Source organism: Scleropages formosus, chromosome 25 (assembly GCF_900964775.1).
Source record: "Scleropages formosus chromosome 25, fSclFor1.1, whole genome shotgun sequence".
Lineage (NCBI taxonomy): Eukaryota > Metazoa > Chordata > Actinopteri > Osteoglossiformes > Osteoglossidae > Scleropages > Scleropages formosus.
The window spans coordinates 8,940,444-8,953,078 of record NC_041830.1 but is presented as its reverse complement, the minus strand read 5'-3'; the positions used below and the strand labels follow the sequence as shown (position 1 = coordinate 8,953,078).

Below are 12,635 nucleotides of genomic sequence, written 5' to 3'. Positions count from 1 at the left end.
CTAGCTCACTGTTAACATAATACTAATGAAATCATGCACATGTAACAATCAACAAATAAATATGAAGTTCTTCGGGAACCATCTAGAAGCCCATTGAGACAAACTGGGTGTTTGTCTCCTTTCTCCCCTCATATTAACCTTACATAGCATAAATACCAGTGCAGTCGCTTCTCCTGTGGCCTTAATACCCTTCGAACTCCCGCTACACAGTTTGCAGATGTCATTCTGAACAGCTCTAATCCACAGGGCTAACATGCTTCTTGGAAGCCTCTCGTTGGCAGTGGGAGACTGAACAAGCATAAATGAGACTGGAATATTTTTTTACAAATTGTTTGTGAAAAGACAAAGCTGGATCAAAGACAGTCGGTAGCCGCCTGCAGAGCCACATACCCAGAATTCCAAGAGCTGGAGTCATTCTGACAGCTCCTCACTCACTCTATGGGCTCAGAGTGGTAAAGTAGTGTATTTACCACAGTACCACTAACTACAAACTGTTTCAAAAGAAAAACAACCTCTTGCTCTCTGAACTACTGGATAAACAACAATTTCTTTGACAAAACTTAGAAAAGAAATGAAAAGCAAAAAAAAAACATCTTGAATCCCAATTAGTAAAAGCAAAACAGCTAGAGTCAATTTGGAGATAAACTGTACTAGAGAATGAAATACAGCTTATGCTAGCTCTAGGATCTACAGAATAATTTTAAAACAAAGTCCATCGGTGACAGGATCATGCCAGACTGCAGGGTAAGGCGTTTCTCGGCTGAAGAGATCCCACTTTCAAAATTACATAAAACCTAATAAAAACATATTGAAACATATTTGGTGGAAAGCCAAGTAAGTTGCAGGATTTGTATTGGTGAAAGGCTGCTTATTTCATTTGTGATCACCTTGGAGCTTATGACTTGCGGGGATGAATTATGGTTTGTTAACGGGCACCAGAAAAGCAGTTCTTTCAGAAACAGCTACAAAATTAAGTTCTCATGTTTAACAATGGAGGTTTGTAGAGTGAGAGAGTATCACTTTAGCTAGTCCTCCAACAATGCCTGCTTTGGTCTCTCATGATCCCACACTCGACCCACTAAGACACTGGAGGGCTTTCTGGAGCAAAGAGAGAGTGACACTAACCCTATAAAATAGGTGCCTCCAGTCAACACCGCAGTGATGCACAAAGCATAGATGGTCAACACATATCATGGTGGTGAACAAACAATACAAGTAGGCCAAGACAAAATAAGACATGCCCTCAGCTCCCCAGAAGTCAAATGCTCAAGCCCCTTATGATCACATCCCGCTGATGAAATGATTATTTGCAGCCAGGGAGAAGATGCTACCATGCTTGAATACATTATGGAATTTTATGTAAGCTTTCTTCCCCATTATGGCCATTAAAACGACTGCATTCCAGGTGCTGTCAGTAATTCGGAGCGGGAGCCATGAAAAAGCCGGCCATTCATCTCCCCAGCTAAGAAGGTACACCAGGTTCTGCAGTCTTTTATACCTTATCTTGAACCCAACGGGAAGTGGAGGAAGTCAAAGTGATTTCCTACTTGCCAGACAACCTTCTAGGCTTCTATTCACACCACCATTTTGCTCATTTTTTTCATTAATCAACTTCAGCTTTTCGGCATGCGTTATCACAATGAACGTTCACACGCAAGATACGCGCAGACATTTCCTGAACGTGGATAAGCCTTACATTTCACAGAAGAAACAGAATATCAAGCTGCGGGACATGCTGTCACTGGGTTGAAGCAACACAAAGCAACAGTGAACAACATTTAAGAACAGATGGAAAATCACAACGATTTGTCCCAGACCAGCGCACGGGACAGTGTACCGATACTCGGAGTAAAGCTGGGATATACGGTTATTGGGAAGGTCCCCAAACTCCAGGTGATCAGCTGCAGAGTAACAAACTGTGGCACAAAATCCTGTTTGACTTCCAGCTTTGGGACCTCAGTGTTCTCTGTGACACAAATGAGAGGGGAAAATCCACTCCTCCACTCATATCCTCGGGTTCTCCATGTAAATTGGGCACCACGGGCAGATCGCTCTGCCAGCTGCGTGGGAGCGGGAGCCTTGTGGCAGAAATGCACTCCGTCAGCTGGCAAGGCAGGAAAGGGACGCCGACGGTGGAGTAGAGTCAACAGAGTGAGCAGACACAGGATGTTTTTGGTGCTGCACAGTCAGTGAGAAATGGGCAATCGGGGGTATTTTAAGTACAACGCAGTCCAGTAGCTGAGTAGACAAGGCAAAAATCACTGGAATCACAGAGACTGCCAGAGCAGCTGGAAGGAGACATTTCTGCTCTTGAAAAGCCATCAAAGACTACAGAGAAAAAGACATGGTTGATATTGCAGAGTAGTGCAGAAACACGGTTATATTTCTAAAAAGTGCGAAATGTGTTAGTATTGCAGCACTTCACGGGAATAATTTACATTTACTTTTATTTCACATTGGGTTGTCACCCTAAAACTAAACACGTTACATCTTGGCTCCTGGCCAAGCCTTCAACAGAAGGAGTTTTGTTTATTCTTTTTTTTTTTTTCTTTTTACAAAAACGTATTAAAACAACTGCTAAAAGAGAAATCAAGGTATTAAAACGAATGGGTTAAGAACACAGCCCGATGAGAGAAATAACAGAACAGAAGAAATGTTGCGACAGTTATAAGACAGAGAGCGAAGGGACGGGTCTTCAGAAGTTGGAGGAAAACAGAAGACTATACTTTTACAAATATCGAGAGGAAGACAACGTCAAGTCTCAACATCAAGACGAAACACAAACAAAAGTCTCGGAACGAGATGAAGAATTCCTGAAATTTTAAAACACGTAACCCGCCTAGCAAGAAAAACTGGCATAACCCATAGTGAAAACAAGCACTTGCAATTTCTTTTGGTTTGATTAAAAACACCAAATGTGAGATAGAGAAAGTACATGGTAGGAAATATCAACGCTATTCAAGGCACAGTAAAGCTTAAACGTGACAAATTAGCACACGTATTCAATACATGCCCACTAGCCAATGAATGACAGACATTTTGCTTTAATTAATTTAATTTGCTTTGTTCTAGACTCTAATTTTATTGTTCAGATTTGTGGTTTCCATACCTAAGGTCATTACCCAAATAACGGTTGTGAGGACGTTCCTGAGGGTCACGGGACAACGGCAGAAAACTACTCAAGGGGGACGACTTCACTAGAACAATATGAAGAATTACTGAAATAGTAATTATAGGAGAAGAGTGGACAAAATAACATCCACAGAAGCGTAATATAATGAAGCTCAAGTCTGTTCACATCCAGTACTCCTGTGTGACGCAGAAGCCTAAATAGCAATTATCTGAATGGAATGTCAGAATTGTTGGCTGTAATTTTAGCATTTTAAACTAAATCACTGAATGCCGTTTTCATTTGTTAAGTGATTCAGACAAGTTTTACCATTGGATTTTGCTATATTATTTTGCCAAAATTAATTTAATGCATTCTGAATCATTTTTGAATATTTTAAGCTTCATTTTCCATTTTGACTTGTTAAAATGCTTTAAAAACCATTATGTGTCTGCATCAGTAAGGGTACATTCAGAAAAGCACATGAATAAACAACATATCGAAACGAATGGTCATTAAAACTGCAAACAGCAGCACTTAGGGTCACCAGGTCAGGACAAGTTGGTATTCGGTGTCTCCGCCAAAACGGCTGGGAATCACCGCTTTAAAAGATGCTCAATGCTATATTTACAAGTGATCTGATCCACCGAAGAAGACCGGGATATTTGTATACTAGCGCTTCGGTTCAGTTCACAGTCGAGTAACGGTGATGTAGATACTGTTAAACCACAGTAAAGTGATATTTCTCGTGCTGCACAAAAGCTCATGGATACTGTTGCCGCTGCACAGTCCACCAGCCTTGCAGGAAATGTGATGTTACCGGTGGAAAAAACATATCTGCTGTTGTTGCACTATCTATGCTGTGGAAACAAGAACATCAGGCCACTAAGTCCCGCAGGTGCTCATTTACTGCCCACTTGGCAGATTACGACTAAGGACTTTTTGCTGACCCTTCCTTCCTAAACCAGCCCAACTCTTGAGATTCTCTTCCTGCTAAACCAGCGAGTCAAGTTCATTTATTAATTTAGCTAAATGACAAAGTATTAAGCTACTAGCAGTTATTTTTGTACATTTATACAGGTGGGTAATTTTTAATATATCAATTCAGGTTAAGTACCTCGATCAAGGGTGCAACAACAGGAGGAGAGGGATCTAAACCCGGATCCTTCTGGCACGGAGGCGGCAGCACTAACCACTAAAACACCTGCTGTTTCATGTAGTGGTAAAATTAATACTTACAGTAACAAACAGATTAAACGAATGGATGGAAAAAGGAGAACACTGCAATGGGGAAATTACAGTATACTTTCAACAATGAACAGTATTCCCCTTAGCTTTCCCTCTTCAAGACCTGTGAAAAGGATAAAATGAGGGTTGAAAAGCTGCCACCGAAATTTTATTCAAAGCTTGGACCTTCAAGTGCAAAAGTGGCAGCGCTAAACCACTCCGCCATCTGCTGCTCTTAAAATCACTCATCCAATACAGGGTCACAGTGATCTGGAACCGATCCCAGGAAGCTCGGGGTGCAAGGCAGGGTACACCCTGGACAGGAAGCCATTGCATCACACGGTATGTACGTGTATACACACACACACACACACACACACGCAGTCTTACTGAAACAGCCACGAACAGAGGGAATTTAACATGACGGCACGGAGGAAAAAATACAAACGCTGCACATTCAGAGCCGAGTCCAGACTCAAACCCGCACCCGGAGCTGCTACGCGCCGGGCGCTCGGCTGCCACACTCCTCTTAATCTCACACAGGCTAAAAGGCTAAAAGTCTATGCATATTGGCTGCATCTATCAAGTATATTAATCGGGAAAAAAAAAATCTTTTAAACTGAGAAGTGTCAGGTTTGGAAAATGGAAAATATATTAAGTTATACAATACTACGCGGAGTACATCCTTCAAACGCGAAAGGGCCCGGAGAGCTGTTTGCAAACAATGTATAAAATTGGGTAGTACGGTAGTAATTAATTCTGACAGTCAAATGATTCATGTCAAAAGCACAGGCGACATTTTCAATTTTCTCAACTCAACTTTATTATTTCTACTGTCATTTCCGTAGCAATTGTGTGCCTTTTCTAAGCGCCACTATCAGCACTTTTCACACCGAATGTCTTGGGTTACTAAACACAAAAGACCACGGTGCAGTGATACGAACACAAAGCGGTACAACAATTGAAGCAGTTGCGCTGGGCGTGATGGGGCCGCTATAGAGACGTGGCTGAGCTTACGATTATTGCTTCACACAAAAAAAAAAAAAAAAAAACGAATATGCAGCCTTTTTTTTTTTCTATCTCTGAAAGTTTCTAAGCGGAGACTTTGTAAGTCAAGGGCGTGCAGTAGTTACAGAATTACTTAGAGGAAAAAAGTTTTTGTGGAATCCAATTTAAAAGAGTGATGAAAAATAGCTCCCTGACATATTTTCATTAAAACCGCTGACCGAATAAATGACAGCGTCAATCAAACCCGAGGCGGATTTCCACTCTGGGATGCACTTCGACATACACACTTAAAGGCTTTACAGGCACCACTGATCCAAGCTGTCGCTGAAATACTCTGCAGCTGGACTTCGCTGATTTAAGGACTGCGCTCGGCAGAGGGGAGTCGCGCACGGACCGGCCTTGAGCGCAGTCAGACATATAAATCCTTAAACCTGATGCTGCCCCGCTGGGTTTTTGTCAACTGAAATTGACAGCAGTCTGCTGCAGTCTACGTGCGGAGTGGAATACTCCTTCCGCTAGCGACATATGCCCGAGTTTCACTCATTTAAAGAGAAAAACAACAGACAGCAAGCCTCTGATACACACCTGCCAGCCTAAATATAATACACGCATAAATATCAAGCTCGTCTTCCGCTGTCTTATACCTTGCACCATCTCGCTTCATCCTATCCGCTCTCGTGCAAAAATACGCTCGCTTATTGATGTGCTAATCTATTCGCCACTTCATCACTGTTTGTATACATGTGTGTGTTGTGTGCTGTAGACCGTATGCTGCTGTAATTCCCTCTGAGATTAAAAAAGTTTCATTCATTCATTCATTCATTCATTCATTCCAGTCTCTGCCACTGTATGGACTTCACCTTTGTTAATTTCATCTTTTCATCTTTTCGTGATGCAAATCCTCTGAAAACAATACAACATGCCGCTCAGTTTCAGGTCACTCGCTGCCCACCGTGGTGCTGTTGGTGCTCCGCTCCAGCTCACCTCATTCTACAGAAACGTAAACCTGTTTCAGTTACATTTATTCATTTAGCCCACGCTTTTCTCCAAAGCAACTTGCAAGTGTTAATCTTCCTACAGTTACTTACCCATTTATGCAGGTAAATAATTTTACCGGAGCAATTTAGAGTAAGCACCTTGCTCAAGGGTACTGCGGTCAAAGGAAAGATCCGAACCTGCAACCTTTGGGGTGAAAGGCAGCAGCGCTTAGCACTGTGTTACCGGTTGTTAACCACTCCATCCCCTCAAAAGCTGAAGCTAATCACGGAAAAGGTGAGCGTCTTGCCCGTCGCCCACCACTCATTCTCATTCGCAAGACACCTGGTTCAGCAAATACCGCAATATTACTACTAAGCCTCTGTATTAAACCGAAGGACATTATAGTGTTTTCAGGACATCTTTACAGAGGACGGGACATTAATGTAAATTAAAATGTCTAATGCCATCTTTGTATATCAATAACCACCCATAATGAAATTTTAATGGCCCTCACTATATGCTTTTAAGGCAATAAATACAAGATCAGTAACATTTCACTTGCACGTTAAAAACAATCACATCATTCAGCGGAAGCAATACAAATACAATTTGTCTCCGTATGTACATTTTCTACACTTGATCGTACTTTGAGCTTCTTGCACTTTTGCAACACATCCACATTTTTATCATTAAACTTTATTTACCCAGCACCTCTGTCCAAAACATCTAGCAATATTAGATACGCGACTGCAAAGTTTAAACAGCAGGGTGTTACTGTATAAATTCAGGGTATTCAAGGATTCAAACCTATAACCCTTAGATTACGACAGCTATGCTATGATTCTCCACAAATGGTTTCTAAAAGCAAACCAAAGCTGGGTCCATTAAAGTACCTTATTCAGGTATTTTCTCTGGTGTGTGGGACATAAGACTCTTGATGCTGTTAGAGCGTAACAGGCATGCAGCGCGACTGTTCGAAAATGATGGATCAAAAATGTTGCCCTCCTTCCGCGGCATGTCCCGCCCTCACTGACGTGACACCAGTGCCGGTGCAACCCAATCAAAGGGGGCACGCTTTCAAATGTCAAACCCTGACATTATAAGGGAGTCATTAGGCACTACGCATCTGTCTTTGTGTGGCGCTAACGGAATTGTGCAGCGGCGCTAATTAGCCCAGTAACAGGAGTCCCAGCAGACTTATGAAGCCACACTGACGAGCTGCTCAGAAATGAATTATTCATATCAAGTTGCTGCGCTTGTCAAGGCCAGGAATACAGCTGGTCAGTGGCTCAGAACTATGCCTGCTGCTACAGAGGAGCGTACCGTGGGCATCGCCACTGTAACGCGATGCCGGCTCCACACAGGTATGTGGACCTTGCTGCGTGTGCGTTCGGGCGACCGGTTCCCCGAAGCCCTGACTATTTTTGCCAACATGGTGTAAATGCCGTATATGTAGGTGCTAGATAGGATCCTTCCCGCAAACGCAACAGATGGCGTTGGGAAGGATATCGAAAAAGCATATTTTTCCCCAAATATAATTATACTACTTCCTAATCTTAAAAACATTCAAGGTACAAATTTTCAAACGTACAAACATTTCCCTCTTTCTTCATTCTCGTTAAAATTTCTGCGTGTGGAATGTGACCTGTGTTAACCCTCCGAGTCAAAGGATGGCAATGAAACGGACCCCATCCATCCATCCATCCATCTTCCTCCGCTTTATCCGGGGCCGGGTCGCGGGGGCAGCAGTCCGAGCAGAGTACTCCAGACTTCCCTCTCCCCGCACACCTCCTCCAGTTCCTCTGGGGGAACCCCAAGGCGTTCCCAGGCCAGCCGGGAGACATAGTCTCTCCAACGTGTCCTGGGTCTGCCCCGAGGCCTCCTCCCAGTGGGACAAGCCCGGAACACCTCTCCAGGGAGGCGTCCAGGAGGCATCCGGAACAGATGCCCGAGCCACCTCAACTGGCTCCTCTCGATGCGGAGGAGCAGCGGCTCTACTCCGAGCTCCTCCCGGGTGACTGAGCTCCTCACCCTATCCCTAAGGGTGCGCCCAGCCACTCTGCGGAGGAACTCATTTCTGCCGCTTGTATCCGCGATCTCATTCTTTCGGTCATGATCCAGAGTTCATGACCATAGGTGAGGGTAGGAACGTAGATCGACCGGTAAATTGAGAGCTTCGCCTTACGACTCAGCTCCCTCTTCACCACAACAGACCGGTACAATGACCGCATTACTGCGGACGCCGCACCGATCCGCCTGTCAACCTGCCGCTCCATTTTTCCCTCACTCGTGAACAAGACCCCGAGATACTTAAACTCCTCCACTTGAGGGAGCAACTCCCCCCTAACCCGGAGGGGGCAATCCACCTTTTTCCGACTGAGAACCATGGCCTCGGATTTGGAGGTGCTGATTCTCATCCCCGCCGCTTCGCACTCGGCTGCAAACCTCCCCAGTGCACGCTGCAAGTCTTGACCTGATGAAGCCAACAGGACCACATCGTCCGCAAAAAGCAGAGACGAGATCTCGCGGCCACCAAAGCAGACACCCTCCGTTCCCTGACTGCGCCTAGAAATTCTGTCCATAAAGATAATGAACAGAATCGGTGACAAAGGGCAGCCCTGGCGGAGTCCAACATGCACCGGGAAAAGGTCTGACTTACTGCCGGCAATGCGAACCAAGCTCCTGCTCCGGTCATACAGGGAACGAGCAGCCCGTAGCAACGAGCCCCGAACCCCATAATCCCGAAGTACCCCCCACAGGATGCCACGAGGGACACGGTCGAATGCCTTCTCCAGGTCCACAAAACACATATGGACTGGTTGGGCAAACTCCCATGAACCCTCCAGCACCCTAGTGAGGGTATAGAGCTGGTCCAGTGTTCCACGGCCAGGGCGAAAACCGCATTGCTCCTCCTGAATCCGAGGTTCGACTATCGGTCGGATTCTCCTTTCCAGTACCCTGGCATAGACTTTCCCAGGGAGGCTAAGGAGTGTGATCCCCCTGTAGTTGGAACACAATCTCCGGTCCCCCTTCTTAAAAAGAGGGACCACCACCCCGGTCTGCCAGTCCAGAGGCACCGTTCCCGAACTCCACGCGATGCTGCAGAGGCGTGTCAGCCAAGACAGCCCCACAACATCCAGAGACTTGAGAAACTCGGGGCGGATCTCATCCACCCCCGGAGCCTTGCCACCGAGGAGTTTTTTGACTACCTCAGCAACTTCAGCCAGGGTAATGGACGAGTCCCCCTCCGAGTCCCCAGCCTCAGCTTCCTCTACGGAAGGCGTGTCGGAGGGATTGAGGAGATCCTCAAAGTACTCCTTCCACCGCCCGAGAACATCCTCAGCTGAGGTCAGCAGCGCACCACTTCCACTGTAAACAGTGTTCGTGGAACACCGCTTCCCCCCTCTGAGTCGCCGGACGGTTTGCCAGAATCTCTTTGAGGCCGACCGAAAGTCTTCCTCCATGGCCTCACCGAACTCCTCCCAAGCCCGAGTTTTTGCCGCGGCGACTGCCAGAGCCGCGCTCCGTTTGGCCCGTCGGTACCTGTCAGCTGCTTCAGGAGTCCCATGAGCCAGCCAGGCCCGATAGAACTCCTTCTTCAGCTTGACGGCATCCCTTACTTCCGGTGTCCACCACCGTGTTCGGGGATTGCCGCCGCGACAGGCACCGGAGACCTTATGGCCGCAGCTCCGAACCGCCGCACCGACAATGGAGGAGCGGAACATAGTCCATTCGGACTCAATGTCCCCCACCTCCCTCGGGACCTGGTTGAAGCTCTGTCGGAGGTGGGAGTTGAAGACCTCTCTGACAGGGGCCTCCGCCAAACGTTCCCAACAGACCCTCACTATGCGTTTGGGCCTGCCAGGTCTATCCAGCTTTTTCCCCCGCCATCGAATCCAACTCACCACCAGGTGGTGATCAGTTGACAGCTCAGCCCCTCTCTTCACCCGAGTGTCCAAAACATATGGCCGAAGGTCAGAAGAAACGACTACAAAGTCGATCATCGACCTCCGACCTAGGGTGTCCTGGTGCCAAGTGCACTGGTGGACACCCTTATGCATGAACATGGTGTTCGTTATGGATAAACCGCGACTAGCACAGAAATCCAATAACAACTCACCGCTCGGGTTCAGATCAGGGAGGCCGTTCCTCCCAATCACGCCCCTCCAGGTATCACTGTCGCTGCCCACGTGGGCGTTAAAGTCCCCCAGTAGAACGACAGAGTCCCCAGTGGGAGCGCTTTCCAGCACGCCCCCCAAGGACTCTAAAAAGGCCGGGTACTCTACACTGCCGCTAGGCGCATAAGCACAAACGACAGTGAGAGACCGTTCCCTGACCCGAAGGCGTAGGGAGATGACCCTCTCATTCACCGGGGTAGACTCCAACACATGGCGGCTGAACTGGGGGGCTATTAATAAGCCCACACCAGCCCGCCGCCTCTCACCTTGGGCAACGCCAGAATAGTGGAGAGTCCACCCTCGATCGAGTAGAGTGGTTCCAGAACCCAAGCTGTGAGTGGAAGTGAGCCCGACTATATCTAGACGGTATCTCTCAACTTCCCGCACCAGCTCAGGCTCCTTCCCCGCCAGTGAGGTGACATTCCAAGTCCCAAAAACCAGAGTTGGCGCCCGAGGTTTGGGTCGGCCGGGCACTCGGCCCCGACCACCGCCCAACTCACAATGCACCGGCCCCTTACGGTTTCTCCGGCAGGTGGTGAGCCCACCGAAGAGCGGCTCCACGTTATGGCTTCGGGCTGAGCCCGGCCAGGCCCCGTGGGCATAGACCTGGCCACCAGGCGCTCGCATGCGAGCCCCCCCCCCAGGCCTGGCTCCAGGGTGGGGCCCCGGTGACCCCATACCGGGCGGGGTAAACGGACGCCTTGCTTTTTCCTTCATAAGGGGTTTTTGAACCGCGCTTTGTCTCGTCTGAAACGGACCCCAACAGAGGAAAAAAATGTGGGTCCAGCTTCATTCAACAGTGTTATTTATGGTGTTCCTGACCGATCAATAGGAACATAAGGAAGTTTGCACAGTTTATGGAATAAATCAATCTATGGCCACAATTTCTGGAAATTATGCATTTTTATTTTCTGTCATTTGAAGTAAGTTTTAATTTTCATGTAACTTGTTAAGTTAATAATGTTAAAATTAAAAGTCTTCACTATACCTATATCGAACATTTCTACAGAATCTTACCCATGAATAAATCGAGAGACAACTGTTTATTAAGCTTTTCACTGTGTACATGAGAAATAAAGCTGAAAGTGGCCCAAAGCTGACAAAGGTAGGACGTGTTTATAGGATTAATTGGTCAAAATCAATGAACGGAATATTGCGGAGATGACACTTTTTTATTTTCAGGAATTTTAAATAAGCTTAAACATTACAGTAGTCTGAAGATAATAAAGAATAATGAAAGCGTTATTTTGCTATGAACTGGCGCCATGTCCAGGGTGTATCCTGCCTTGCGTATTATGCTTCCAGGAAACAGCAGAGCACCGCAACCCTGCACTGGACAAGCGGCTGTTGACAGTGGATGGACGGAAGCATTACAGAATATTTTTTATTTATTACAGTGCTGTCTGAGGTTCTTGCAGACCCTAATTAATTAATAAGTAGGGGGGATGTCGGTATTATTCAGCTGTTATTGATTGTGATGTAGTGGTGAATGTGGTTACAAACAATTGAGTTACAAACAGTTTTCTTGCCGAAATTGAATCGCTTCTCAGCACATTTGTACTCTGTGATAAAAACAAAAGCAACTTCAGATCATTTAGCAAACACATCCCAGGCTTGTGAGAATGTCACACATTCCCAGTTAAGAATAATGCAATCACTACATCTGGAACAGACACACACACACACTGTCTGCACTGCTTGTCCCATACGGGGTCACGGGGAGCCAGAGCCTAACCCAGCAAAACAGGGTGCAAGGCTGGAGGGGGAGGGGACACACCCAAGATGGGACGCCAGTCCATCGCAAGGCACCCCAAGTGGGATTCGAACCCCAGACCCACCAGAGAGCAGGACCCGGTCCAACCCACTGCACCACCGCACCCCCATCTGGAAAACATACATTTGGTAAATTTCACCCTCACGGTGCTGGATACAGGGCAAAGGGTTCTTCATGCAAATATAACCTTGTCTTAGCGATGATTATAGTGAGAACATCTCAAAACACAACCCTCTGACTTTTGCACTACCCAAAAACAGAAAATCATAAATACTGGCTTCAGCTCCTCCATTAAAAAGCAAATGAAGAAACAAGCGTGTGGTCAAAAGAGGAAAGGGAACAAAAACTGCAGTCCATTGCC

General features: G+C 46.5%; 1 protein-coding gene across 4 annotated transcripts in view; it reads right to left on the bottom strand.

Annotated features, from left to right (window-relative positions):
- srrm3 (serine/arginine repetitive matrix 3) overlaps window positions 1-12,635 on the bottom strand; it is a 92,797-nt gene that overhangs the window by 23,285 nt on the left and 56,877 nt on the right. The window lies entirely within an intron of this gene.